The sequence below is a fragment of the Equus przewalskii genome, chromosome 14 (assembly GCF_037783145.1).
Source record: "Equus przewalskii isolate Varuska chromosome 14, EquPr2, whole genome shotgun sequence".
NCBI classification, from domain to species: Eukaryota; Metazoa; Chordata; class Mammalia; order Perissodactyla; family Equidae; genus Equus; species Equus przewalskii.
In genome coordinates this window covers 77,306,785-77,321,828 of record NC_091844.1, presented here as the reverse complement: position 1 = coordinate 77,321,828, position 15,044 = coordinate 77,306,785, and the positions used below count along the sequence as shown (strand labels likewise).

General features: G+C 39.0%; 1 long non-coding RNA gene across 1 annotated transcript; it reads right to left on the bottom strand.

Moving 5' to 3' along the window:
* Positions 1–606: 606 nt before the first annotated feature.
* Positions 607–6,049, bottom strand: LOC139075819 (uncharacterized). Its single transcript, XR_011526688.1, has 3 exons — positions 5,840–6,049; positions 4,350–4,437; positions 607–1,030 (listed from the first exon to the last, which is right to left on the bottom strand). It is a non-coding gene; the product is annotated as an uncharacterized lncRNA (long non-coding RNA).
* Between the last annotated feature and the right edge of the window lie 8,995 nt (positions 6,050–15,044).

Genomic DNA, 15,044 nt, shown 5'->3' with positions numbered 1-15,044 from the left:
GGGTATTTATCCGAAGAACATGAAAACATGAACGCATAAAGATACGTGCAACCCTACGTTCATTGCAGCATTATTCATAATAGTCAAGACTTGGAAGTAACCTAGACGCCCATCAAGGGACCAATGGATAAAGAAGATGTGGTGTATTTATACACAGTGGAATACTACTCAGCCATGAAAAACAATGAAATCTGGCCATTTGTGACAACATGGATGGACCTTGAGGTCTATACTATGCTAAATGAAATAAGTCAGAGGGAGAAAGTCAAATACTGTACGATTTCACTCATAAATAGAAGATGAAAACAACAAGAAACAATCACATGGAGATTTGATTGATGTTTACCTGAGGAGAAGGTGGGAAGGGAGGAGGGCAAAAAGGGCAACTAGGCACATGTGCATGGTGATGGATTGTAATTAGCCTTCGTGTGGTGAACATGGTGTAATCTACACAGAAATCAAAATATAATTAGGTGCACTTGAAATGTATATAATGTTATAAACCAATGTTACCGCAATAAAATTTGTTTTTTAAAAGAAAGAAAAACAGAAACATTACTGCTGAGTCCTAGTATCTCTTCTGGAAAAAAAATGGATAAATATGTTGTCTGGCAAACAATCTCTTTATTATTTGTGAGAGGTTCAGGATACAGAAACCATCACACTTTGCCAAACAGTACATTATCTTAAGAAAAGTCAACACCTTATTGCTTTGGTCAAATATTGAGACAATAGCTTCAGAAGAAAATTATAACTTGGAAAATTTAAAAATATAGAGTAAAATTGAATGTCATAAACACAGTGTATACAATTTAAAGAATGTACAAATCAAATCAAAGGATCACTGTGACATTAATAGTCAGGATGGAGCAGAGCCTGGCTGGAATTTTAAAGTAAATAATGTGAAGGGGAAAACATTTTTGTAACTTCTAATCATACCCAGAATAATATCCCTGAAAATATTACCAGAGTCAGAATCAAGATATTCTTGCTCCAGTTGAGAATTCATCACGTACCTCAGATTCTTCATCTGTAAAACAAGAGAGTTGTACTTAGTTTTCTTGCATCTCTAATGTTCATAGAGATGTATGTGTCTCGGGTTACACAAGAGTATATTGCTTCTGATAGTGTGGTTTCATAACTGCTCTCAAGAACACAGTGTGGATCAGACACTGTAGTAGGCTTTAGATTTACAAAGCAGCTCTTTGTAAGATTGCACAATCCCAGGGAAAATACTGCTAAGTCACAATCACTATAGAGAATGTCCTAACTGGAGACATAGAGGTAACCACAGGGTGTGGTAATAGCACTGATGAAGATCACTTGCCCGGGCTACCTGTCCAGAGAATATTTCCTGGAAGAGATAATATCTGTGCTGAATTTTGAAATATGAGTTATTAGCAAGATAAAGAGGAGGCACTGGGGTACATCAGGCAGAAGGAACAGCTTGAGAAATATGCAAAGTGTGAAAAAGCATGCTGTGTACAGGAAATGAGAAGTAGCCCAGCAGTTCACGGTGTAAAATTAAGGCTGAAAAATGGTAAGAGATAAAGCTGCAGAGGTAGGTGGCTGTTCGGCTGTGTAGCATAGTTTATTATTAAGGCAATGAGGAAGAAAAGAAGAATTTTTATAGAGAACAGTAAATGATTAGATCTGTATTTTAGATCAAGTACTCTGGTGCCCAGGTGGAAAATCAATTTGAGGCTACCTATTAGAAGTGAAAAAAACATTTAGAAGACCTGATGAGAAATTCTGCCCTGGGAAATGGGCAGTGAGGATGATATGGAAGGATCAGTTTCTAAAGCTTAGAAGAGTGCTCTTGCAGGAAACTTACCATTGAAAATCTGCACAGAGGGGCCGGCTGTGGCTGAGTGGTTAAGTTTGCACACTCTGCTTCACCGGTCTGGAGTTTTGCTTGTTCAGATCTGGGGCGTGGACCTAGCACTGCTCATCAATCCATGCTGAGGCGGTGTCCCACAGAGCACAACCAGAAGGACCTACAACTAGAATATACAGCTATGTACTGGGGGGGCTTTGGGGAGAAGAAGAAGAAGAAAAAAGATCGGAAACAGGTGTTAGCTCAGGTGTCAATCCTTAAAAAGAAAAAAGAAAAGAAAATCTGTACAGAATTCACAAATACATGGGGATATCCGAACTCACATAGGGCATGGTAGTGTAATCAGAACTGTGAGGCAGGAGTAGAACTTTCAAAACTGCGTGGTAGATGGAGAAGGTAATGCCCAGAAAGGAGACTGAGAAGAAATGTTTGGAATGTAGGAGTACCGATAAAGAGTAGCGTCACGGCTCCAGAGGGTAGAAGGTTTCAAAAAGAGTAAAGTGTGAAGAAGTGTGAAATTCAGCCAGAGTGACAGCTTAAATAAAGAATAAGTTGTCGTTTAGACGTCACTATAGAAAACTAATTGCTGTCAGATAAAGAGCTGTTGCAGGAGCATGGAGGAATAGAAAGCAAATGCCTCTAAATAGTGAGCTAAAAGAAGAGTACAAAAAGGAGAAAACAATAACTTCACATAAATAAAATGTCCAAATTTGATCTTCTGGAAGTTTTACAAATCAAAAAAGAAAAGAGAAAACTATTTGAGAAAGTGACAGTTATTGAAGTTCGGCAGACAGTCAAACATGAATAGTAGGAGTCCTTGGAAAAGAAAACCAAAGCAATGGAATGAATATCAAAGAAGCTATAATTCAAGAAAAATTTCCTGAAATAATAAAAGTTTGATATTACATTGAACAAGTACACTGTTTAGTGGTGATGAAGTACTGTGTACCAGAATGGTTCTCCTGGAAGAAAATTGGGAAAAAATGAAGCAGCTGTTTTCAGCTATTTGACAGTAGGCAGCGTAGGTCAGTGATCCCTAACTAAGGAAAACAAAGTGAACTCTAATATCACTCTAGCTTTCTGTCTGTAGGCACTTTCTGGACTATGGTACATGCAGAAGAAACCCAACTAAATAAGACCAGTTTTGATGAGCTGAGTAACCAAGGAATTGTATTTCAACGAAGACTGCGATGGATGTGATTTTAAGGGCAGAGTACAAGAGGGGAGAGGGCAATGCAGAGAAAGAGTTCTAGAAACTAACTTAGGGGTCCCCTTGAGTCTTAGGCTGAATACTAAGTTAATTTGTTTAGGGTAAAACTCCATGAGAGAAGGCAAAGGACAACTTCCAGGGAAAGAGCAACCACTAGAGACCAGTAAACCGAACAAAACTGGAGCTAACACAGGGCTAGGAGATGTCCAACTTCCCACTTACCAGCATAAAAAGGGATGCTGAATACCAGGGTCATTCGTTATGAACCTGGGGACCATCACACTTTATTAAACCTTGAAAGTAGGAATAAACTAGCTTTATGATAGATCACCTTAGCAAAGACTAAAATCACGTTTTGAAAGGATCATGTTGATCATTCAGTAAATTAATTGCCTGCCAAAAAGAATTTTAATACTCTTTAAAGGAAGACAACAAAATCCAGACACTCAGGAGCAGAACATTCACAACATTCAGCACCTAATCCAAAATTATATGATCATCTCAATAAATAGAGAAAAAGCATTTGATGCATTTGAACATCCACTCTTGATCCAAACTCTCAGCTAAATAGGAATAGAAGAAATCTTTCTCAACCCAATAAAGGGTATGTACATAAGTCTACAGCTAAAATCATCCTTAATGATAATATGCCAAATGCTTTCTATTAAAGATTGAAAACAAAACAAGAATTCTGCTGTTGCTTCTGTTTAACATCAGGAGAGATTGTTTCCTTGCTGACACACAGGTCTGCCTCAAGCCTTTCTTCCTCCAGGGCAAATCAGTGAGCTCGAAGCAGTATATTCTGTACTCAGAAACCTAGTGGATTAATTAACTTTGCCTTCCTTAAAGCTGACCTAGGTTACAGAAGCAAAGAACGGAACCTTAGAGTTGGAGGGAGCCACGGAGATGATCTGGTCCAGATCCTGGAAAGGAAATTCTACACGGAAAGAGAAATGATAGTCCCAGGTATTAGTGGCAAAATTAACAAGCACTGACTGCTGAGAGGCTGTGTTGAAAATGCACAGTTCTGTTAGGGGGCTGAATCCAAGCATGCTGTCACACCCCCTAGTAGCTGACATGTTTTTAATGGCTCTCTTCTTCTTACATATGGGGAAAAAAGTCAATTTGAAACAGTTTGTGTAGTAATATTTCTGGAGACATAGTCAAAGTTTTTTGTTGTTTACCCAATAAACTTAAATTCCTTCACATGGACCCAATTTGGGTTTCAATTATTCTCTTAAGTACTTTACAGTCTTATAAATTACGTTAACTCATATTTTTGCAACATAAGATCTCTCTTACCTTTTTCCTCTACAGAGTGTTGAATCTTGTCTCTATTCCTTTCTCTCGTTGCTGATTGTTAAATTGTGTCTTATCTTTTAAGGGCCAACTGAAATAAATAAAGGAAAGACTAAAAATTTTCTTTTCTGAGTACCTTTTTCCTCCTTGAGTCTTCAGTATCTTGTATGTGTAACATAACACATCAGAATCAAATATGCATCTTGTTAGAGCTCTCTGCCTCTACAAGTAATTTTTTTGAATTGCCTCATAGTGCATAGATTGGTTTATGGAATACGGTAGTTGCCCAATCAGTGTTCGATGAATTACATTGAATTGACTCACTGTTGCTGGGAGACAGTGTAAAATAATGGAAAGAGTCTAAGATTGGAAATTGCAATGTCTGTGTTCAAATGTGACCTGATAAAAATTGCTTAATCTTACTAAGCATCAGACTTTTCATATGTAAAATCTGGATTAAAATGTCTAACTCACAGATTTATGGTCCAGATTAACCAAAAGTATACCTGCCAAAAATTGTGTTGTGAACTACAAAGCTCTGCATAAACCATTGTTAAAAGCTCCCAGTTGATTTGGCGTCGTGTTTGATCAAGAATGGTTTTTCACAGGCAGATATGGACTTTATGCTGTTATTTTAAACTAAACAAGCTGACTGGCTTTGCTTCCTCAGATACAGACCCCCCACTCACCATATCACAGCTGGATAGAACTTGCTTTTTGATTCAATGCCTTTTTATAGCCACTTTTCTCACAAGCCAACAAAACAGAACACACTCTTCCTACTGCTAATCAATGCCACATGTAGTACAATGAGCAATTAAGCACAGAAAAAGGAAGAGGATATTAATAATAGAACGCTTGATTACTGAGAGATTAGAACCTGAAATTGTGTTTGTATTCTCTGTTGGAAGGTATAATTTAATTAGCCAACTTGGAAAAGCTTTAGAGGTGACAGAAAACTAATATTCCACTTCTACAATTTTGTAGCCACTTTCTCTCTGAAAGAAAGAAATTGTTTCTGAATGAAGTTTTAAACACTCAGACTTTGGCACCCCCAGGTAGCTAGATCATGGGCCCTATACTATTATAAGAGCTTTCACTGTCCCTGGTTCCTATTCTGCCTCCTCACTGTAGCTAAATCACCCTAGAAGGGTACCAGGTCACATGTCAACTTTTCCAGCAATTGATCCACAAGGAACATATTTGGGAATAACTTTTCCTAATTGCCTTCACCCGGCTAGAAAGTTAACCATCAGTCCAGCTCTTCTACACCATAAGGACCTTGGATTCTTTACTTCTCTTCTTTCTAAGCAGTTCCTGGGTGCTCACTATATGCCTGCTGTGGAAAACTTGAGTGGCCTTACACTAAAAGTGCTGGGTAAAAAGCCAGTTTTGGTAAACTGAATTCTTATTCAAATGGTGGCAGTGGCAGAAGTCATTTTTCACACCCGACATGTTGGTCCTCTTGATGGGAAGGGCCACAGGTAACTTACCTTTCAGGAGGTGGTGTGCAGAACCCATCAACTTGCTTGGAGGGTTAAAAACATGAAATGGCTCACTTTCTGGAAAATCTCACACATGGCAGGAAGTTGGCTTTGGAGTGGTCAGTTCTTTTGGCTGTTTCCAGAAAGGACAGGACCAAGAAGTCTCAGGTGGTTGGCCAGATGCCAAGGTCTTCACATTCTAGCAGCTCACAGCAACCTCTGAAGAGAAGGGAGAGAAAACTGGGCTTGGGTAGGGTTCTAAACATTGCTAGCTGCTGAATAGGAAGAGACACTTAATACATTGAAATTCTGGCTTGTGATAAATCCTATCTTAGGGAAAAATAACATATGGGAAGAGGATCTGAGAGAATTTTGTCCAAGCCACTCCCTTCAAGGTATTTCCTTGCCCGAGAGTGAAGATAAGACGCCATCTCTCAGGGAGCTTACCCGGGGGAGGTGTTGGGAGATACCAAGCTTTCACTGTGAAGAGACCCCAAAGGATTTACTTTGGTTGACCTTACCCACTTTGATTAATAAAGATCTCACAGAAATGACTGAATTGCAGGAAGAATAGTCAAAACTACCCAAATATAAGAGTATCTAAATAAGGAGAACTTGACTCATGCAGCAAGATGGCAATCGTGGGTTGGGGGTAGGGTTGCCAGATAAAATACTTGGTTACATTTGAATTTCAGATAAATAGCAATATTTTTTAGGATAAATATGTCCCAAGTATGTACAGGACATATTTATCTTAAAAAATTATATGTTGCTTACCTGAAATTCAAACTTAACAGGGAATCCTGTATTTTCACTTGAGAAATCTGGCTGCCCTAGTTGGGTAAATTCTTCTGTCCCAGAAGGTTGCAGACTCTTGTATATGTTCTCTAGTAACACCTGAGGATGGGTTTGTACGCCCCGTTGTTATCCACAACCACAGAGTCGGTTAGGAATCAGACTTCCCTGTTTTGTAATCCTCTGTTCCCTAACACTAACTTATAACCTCAGGCCAGTTAACTTCTCTGTGCTTCACTTTCTCCATCTATAAAACGGGAATCATATTAACTGAACCTGTCTCATACTGTTGATGTGAAGATCAAATGAATAAATACATGTGATGTCCTTTGAACAGTGCTTGGAACACAGTACACAGTCAGTAAATATTTGTTGAAAAAATTTAGCTATTTATTACTATTTTAGTAGTTCAGCACCTTTAGGACCATGGGTGGTAGCTAAGAGCAGTTAAGTAAGAGCACTTTAGTATAGTAGTCCATTACTGTTCTTGTACAAGGATACTGACCTCCACACCCCTAATTACCTTAGCCTGCCAATACAACAACTTGCAATAACAAGCACTTATAATAACTAAGTCACAGCACCATAAACAGACACCATGTTCACATTTGGAAGGAATTTGGTGGTTCTATTAGGGCAGCAGCCACTTCTAGTGCAGAAGCTGCCTCAAATCTGTGTAAGATAATGGAAATTGGCAACACAGCTGAGAGAAACTGTCATGGGGCTGAAAAGCAGATAGATCTAGATTTTTCCTTAATGATCCCATTCATTCACCAACCTTCCAGAAAATCTTAACCACTGAGACTCATTTTTCTGTCTTTTCACTAAATGTACACAGATGATTCAGTAACTTTGTCAGCTCAGGCAGACTCCACATTCTCCTTTCTCCCCAGCTCAGGTGAGGGCTTCAGCTTGCTTTCTCTTGATCTACAGAGCTGCTTCCACTGCCTCTGTTCCTAAAGTCTTGCTGGGTAGTAGGTCACATTTCCCCCAGTCTCTTGGTTTATTTCTAAAGATAAGCATATATGGTATTGGGGCTTTAAGAATTTTAAATTTACTCTCTAGGGGGAACTAAACAACAGAGCCCTGTCACGGCAGCACAGTGGAGTGACTGGAGCACTGGAGCTGACAGCTGCAATATGGATCTGTCATCCGGCTCTGTCACCGACCCATGATGTGATACTGGGCTGGCTGATTACCCAAACTGGATCTATTTCCACACCTATGAAAAGAGCATAATCATATTCCCTGCACTGCCTACCGCACAGGGTTGTTATGAAAGTCTAATGGGATAACACATGTGAAAGAATTGTGCAAACCATTCAAACACCAAAAAGTTGTTATTTTTATTGTTATTAATTCTCACAGCCAGTGAGAGACCGAAATCTTGTGTGAGAGACGTTACCATATGCTTTCACACTCTAGGTTTGGGGCACTTGTTCATTGCAAGAGGAACATTCAAATTAAAATTTTAAATTCAAGACTGAACTGTGCTTTGTCTGAATCCAAGATGTTTATTTCGATGGCCTGAGTGTAATCCAGGATGTTGCCCTTGAGAGAATGCTACTTCCTCTAAATGAATTTGCCTGGCTCATACAGTGAGATCTGAGTGCCAAAAAGTGGCTGTGTTCTATAAAATCAGAGAATCTCTCCTGGTACAATTTTCAATAAGTCTACCAAGATGATATTTTAATTTCCTGTGGCCAGGGTGGCATCCCCAAATACCCTCTTTGCCAGAACTCCCAGGAATATGAGAAATGCAAGCAGAGCTAAATCAAAAATTTTAACCGGAAGACAAAATTTAACTTTAACTTGATGATTGGTTCCCAAGGTTGGCAAAACTTATTTTTCTTCTTCGCCACAGTATTAGCTTAACTGACATCAAGAGAGCTTATTTCATACACATCTCCTCCCCACTATCACCGTGTCCCATGGAACAGCACGGCTGTCTCCACTCCTCTCTTTTGGGTTTCTTCAACCAACACTGGCCATTGCTGTATTCAACCTTTTCTATCTATTTGCAAAAATAAACAAAAAAACTTACAGAACTCTTTTCATGTTTGTGAAATGAGAGGAGAGTATAGTTTTCTTTCCCTTTGCCAATTCTCTTCTCTTTGGACAGTTTGACTTGTGTCTTTTGGAGCATCTGTTTTCCTTCTGTCTCCTGAAATATTCTCTCAGGCATTTTTCTATACTGTAGTCATGTGAAAGAAAGGAAAGAGGGAAGGAAGGAAAGAAGGAGGGAAGGAAGGAAAAGGAGAAAAAAAGAAAAGAAGACTTGCCTCTGGGAAATTTTTGACATTTTTCTGGACCCACGTTTTAAAAAATATTTTATTTTATTAATAGTAATTGTACATATTTAAGGTGTACAACATGATGATTTGGTATATATAGTGAAAAGATTACTATAGTAAGCTAGTTAACATATCATCTCCTCACAGTTACCATTTTGTGTGTGTGATGAGAGCACTTGAAATCTACTCTCTTAGCATATTTTCAGTATTCAATACAGTATTATTAACTATAGTCATCATGTTGTACATTAGATCTCTAGACTTATTCACCCTACATAACTGCAACTTTGTGCACTTTGACCAACACCTCCCCATCTCCCCTACCCCAGTCCCTCTTCAACTCTTTGCTTTTAAGTATTCAATCTTTTTAAATTCTACGTATAAGTAAGATAGTGCTGTATTTGTCTTTCTGTGCCTGACTTATTTCACTTAGCATAATATCTTTTAAACCTCTCAGTATAGGCACATGATCTGTTCTGCTGCTACATGGAAAAAATTCTGTGAAATGTGGATTGGTTTTCCAGGCCTGATGAAATGCAGAAGCTTTAAAAGCTAGAAAACTACTCCTGTAGTCGTGCTCCCATCCTTGCACTTGAAGTGCTTCCATTGCTTTATAAAGGAGCCCTTCACAAAACAAGTGACACACTCAGAGGTAGGACGCTTTGCCCCCAAATGTATAAGGTTCAGGTCAAATTGTTAGGTATGAGATCCAGTCTTTACGGTCTGAGGTTGGTTAGTTCACATGAAGCTTAATTTTGGGCCTCAGCTCTAGTCTTAGTCTGTTTATCTTAATGACAAATGAAATTCTACTAGACTTCCTTATGGATTGAACCCTTTCTGTATCATCGTGGATAGGAATCTGGCATGGAAGTTCAGAGAACAGAGCCTGTCTTTTATTTGCATCTGCTTCCATTTCAGCGATACAACGTGACTTGTCACTCAGTGGATCTGGGGAAGGGGTGGGGCTGAGGAAATGGGAGACCCTGTCTGAGTAATTAGTGAACTGGTTGGTTCAGGAGCTTTAGTAGATGTCCAAAATGGGAACACTGGATCATGAGGTGGAAGTTAAACTAGTAGGTTAGCAGAGGACGCTTGAGTCAAAGAAGGCCTTACTGAAGTTCATTGGCAAAATCCTTACACAAAGTACAAATTTGAGATATTCATGGAAATCAAAGTCTCAAAAGTCATTATACAGAGAAAAGGAGATTAAAAGAGTCTGGGGTTTTTGGAGCAGACAACCAAGTTCTCCATTTTCTATTAATGATTGTTCTGAATATTGTGTCTATTGAAAAATGACTGCCTTTCCAACAAGAAGCACATACATGCAAGGGCAAATAAGCATGTGCACACACACTCGTGCACACACTCACGCACACACACAATATCGGGAAATAAGCAAACCTATTCACTGTCCCAGGAAAAGAGCTCCTGAGATTGAGGTGTGCCAAACAAAACAAAACAAAGCAAACACAGACAACAACAACCTCGCCACCTACATTCAAAGTATGTCTTTAGGGTAGACCTGGCGTCCACCACCTCACACTCATCTCTTTCCTAGTCCATCTCCTGAACTTTAAAGACTAAGTAAAATTTTCACTGAAGTATATTGACTGCTTAGTTTTGGGGGGCCTGAGGAGGTCGTGAGATTCTTGACAGAAAGACACAGAGATTTAGATTTACTCTCCAATGGATAAACCCTCATTTTGACTTTTACTGAAATGGTTCCACTAGCTAAAGGCAGAGAGCATATTTCTGCTTCTCATTGAGCTACTAGAGATGGGCTCTCTGTGAATCTCAAAATTTTCTTCTCCTCTTTACTGGGAGAAGAGCACATTGATCGTCAATGTCAGCTATTGTATGATAACAACTAATGACTCCAGTTTTGTTTTGGTTTGGTTTTGTGTACGCTTTTCTTTGTTTTTTTTTTTTTTTTTTTTTACAAAGAGTTAAGTCTAATAGAACCAAGAGAAGCCCAACTCTTCTAATCTAACTAACACTAGTCTTAACTTATAAGTCACGATCTGCATTGTGAACATCACAATGGTTATCTGAGGTTTCCAGCTACCGAACTAGAGTTAAGGAAGTGGCAGGTTAATTGGCCCAAATGCATAATGATAGTTTTTTCTACTTGAACTGCACCATTTCTTCATGCCCAATTTTTAATTGCTTTTCAAGAACTAACACAATTGGCACCTTCTCTGTGCAGCTTAGTTTATTGACACTGCATGTGGGGAGAGCTCTAAGTGCCAAGACATCATGCTGAATGTCACAAGATACTAACAGATCTCCAAAACATTGGAAAATATCACTCACAAGAAATACTCTTAGAGAATTAAGTCACAGTGGCAGACTAATATTCCTACTGATAACGTCTTTAGTTGACATGATGGTAGAGAGTGGCTGATACTGAGAGAGGATTGTGACAGGATGCAGTGGGATAAAGTTTGCACCTTGCTTTTATAAGCTTTGTTTAAGAAGAAATTCTTTAGTGCCAGACTAGAGATATGCATAGCCATCATTCTGTGTGCTAGAATTATCTGTGTCTCATCTCTATATTGATCCAGAGAGAACCATAATGTCAAATGGCTACAAGAAAAGTTACCTTTGTACAGATAACAATGAAATCTTGCCTTTCTATTTATATCATTCAACTATACTTGAAGCTATTCTTCATAAGCCACTGCACAAAGATTGACTAGCAAAAGAAGTTGCCTCTAGACAGGACAACCTCGCTGTCACAATTCACTGTCCTCTATTAGAACAGCTTGCTAGTGCTTCAGTGGGGCAGAACACACCTGGGCTGCTCTCTACAGAAGATACAACTATTCCTGCTTTACTCAGATAAAGGAAACCTCCCTAAAATAGATTAACAGAATGGGACAGGGAACTGGGAAAACAATGCTAGGCATTTTTGTTTAGTTTTGTTAGTTTCTTGACTCTCAGAAGAAGCTAAAGAAGAAGCTATTCTAGCTGGACGACTTGTTGTGAATGTCTTTTTTTTTTTTTACTGAGCAGATCAGTCATGCAGTCAGAGTAGACGCTTTCAAAAGCCTGAACTGACACGTTCATTGGTTAGGAATGGAAAACAAGAGTTCACACAAATCAGTAGAACTTCCTCAGAAAATCACCCCCTGCCATGGAGGACCGTATTCCTTTGGCTCCGCCACACTCCCAGAACAGTATTCTGGAGTCACCTAGCTGCTTTTTCAGTTCTCCTCTATCGTATCTCTTGGTGGTAAGGTAAAGTGTAAAAATTCATCTGTTGTTTGTGTTAAAATCTGTCATTCAGGAGCCCACCTAAGGAGCAGATAAGAGGGTCTACTTGCTTTTCTGGATCAATGTCATACTTCTCAAAATTATAATAAGACTCATTTCATTGTGCAACGAGACCCAGACGTTCTCAGGAAGCTTGCATGATGGCTGCAAATGAAGTTAAGCCCAGATATATGGGCAGTGTCTGAATCCTTGTTTAGGAAGAAGAACTCTGAGTGGGAATCCAGCTTTCTGAGACATGACTCCAGCGCTAGGGTTAATACACTGTGTGACCAGGGGTCAAAGCCTCCTCATTTCTCTAAAATGAGGAGGTTGGATTAGATTATTTCTAAGGATTATTCTAGCTTTGATATTTATTTCTAATTGTAAGATTCTTGGGGCAAGTCAATAACTTATTGATTTCTCTCAAATGACAGGATCTGACAAGTAGGTTGCTATCAATAAATATATATGAAAAGAATGAGTGAATAAATGGGATTTCAGTCAGTGCTGACTGTTAGCACTATCTGAATCATTGTTAACAACTTATAATCTATTGGCGTAAAATACAGCACAGGTTGAGAGAATTGTTTTCATCCTTTGCTCTCTGTAAGCTGTTCCAGGTGCTAGAACTGTACAGAGATCTGCGATGGTTAATTTTATGTGTCAACTTGGCAAGGTTATGGTGCCCACTTGTTGGGTCAAACACCAGTCTAGATGTTGCCATGAAGGTATTTTTAGATGTGATTAAATTTAAATCAGAAGACTTTGAGTAAACACATTAGTCTCCATAATGTGGGTGGGCCTCATCCAATTAATTGAAGGCCTTAAGTGCAAAGACTGAGGTTCTGCAAGATGAAAGAATTAGGCCTCCAGGCTGCCTTCAGACTTGCACTGAAAAATCAGCTCTTTCCTAGCTCTCCGGACTGCTGGCCTGTCCTGCAAATTTCAGATGTGTCTCTCAATTTGCATGATTCAGTTTCTTAAAATAAATCTCTCTATAGACGATAGATAGAGAGTGAGAGAGAGAGAGAGAGAGAGATTATACACATCCTATTGGTTCTGTTTCTCTGGAGAACTCTGAGTAATACAATACTTGCATATGTTTCTGACAAGAGAGACATGGTTGGTATGAGTTCTTATTTGGATGCCCAAAGTATCATCCCGCTAGCTCTAAAGCTCACCCTCACTTCCTGCAGCATCTTGCTGCCATATCCACTTTCTTGTTTATAACGATGTTTTGGAACCATTGATTGCAATGGGTTTTCTGACCCATATACCTATTCTTCCTTTGGAAAAATTAACAGATAAAACAAATGCTTGTTCTAGGTTAGAGTGGTCTGGCGAGATTTACCTGTGAACATCAGTGACAATGTGTTCAAGGAAAATAAGGTATGGAGTCTGTGGTTTATGCCTCTGTGGTCATACAATATTCAATTCTACATCTCCAGCATCAAGGCGTATATGAGGCAGAAAAGGTTCTCAATAAAATTATATTGGGTAAACGGACATGATGCCTTCAAGCTTCTAATTAGCTGATCTCTCTTCTCTCATCATTCTCCTTCCTCATTTTTAACTGCACCTTAGTTTCCTCCGTCAACTTTCCTCTCTTTTTGCCCCTCTTTCACCACATCTACTCCACAAACCCTTCCAGCCTAATCTCATTTATCTAGCAGAGATGCTTATACTTTCAAGTATTATTTCCATCCTCACCTAAGAGCTTCAGACTCCCGCAGGGACCCCCGACACCTAATGGAGTTATCACTCCTTAGTGCTTCCTTGTAAGCAACGGTATCTTTGTATGAGCGATGACCACATTGTGTTGCAATATTGTTTACATCTTCTGCCCCATCACCAGAGCGTCTTTTCCAGGAAAGTAGGATGCAATTTGATTTCATATGTCCAGGATTTAGCATATAGTAGGGTCTATTTAACACATGTGAGATGGCTAACTGATTGGATGTATAAATTTATTACATCCATATGTTCTGAACTTTCTTTGGCAAACAAAAGATTTAATGATTGTGCATTCTAGATTGAAATGAATTGATACATTTAATGAATATAATTTGAAGAGAGACATGACAGCAGCTCTTATTTATAATGTAAAAATGCATAAAGTACAGATATGATTATAGCTATAAATAAAGTTCACAAATCATGCCAAATGCTTTCCCTCTGTACTGCACCAATATATCTAGGGATCTGCATGACTACTAAATGACGGCACTGCTTTGGATAAATTGTCTGTTATATAAAGGTCACTTCGAAGGATATCTCTAGCTTCCTAGGAATAAATAACCTTACCACTTCAGAAGGAAACAGCTTGCACAGTACTAGTTACTTTATGCAGATTATCTAATTTATTTTCACAACAACACTAAGAGGTAGGTATAGTGCTCCTGCTGAAATCTGAATGTCTACAATGCTAAAAGGCTTGCATGTGGCCTGACTGCTTATAGCTGGTAGCATTGGGCTCTGAACTGTTTTCTGTCTGACAATAAAGATTGAGCTGGCCTATTCTCCCTGGATGCATGGTGATGCTACAGTCGGGGCTGCTGCCATTCTAACCAGGCATTAGCTCCACAGGGACATGGATTATGCATTCCTTTTCTTTTCTCTCCTTTACAGCATTGGGCACAGTGCCCTGTATTTGGAAAACACTCAGAAATCCTATCACATATTTCCTGGTTTGACAGACCCAGGGCCATCTCAACAAAGTCGCTTCCTGCATGTAATGACTTATATTATTTATCTCCTATGATTGTCCAATTTTGATACCTCACAATCCCTTTTTGAGAAGTCTCTTATTGTGTGCGTGTGTTATCTTTATAATTTTTCTGTTTATGCTTTATTTTAACCCCATAAACCTG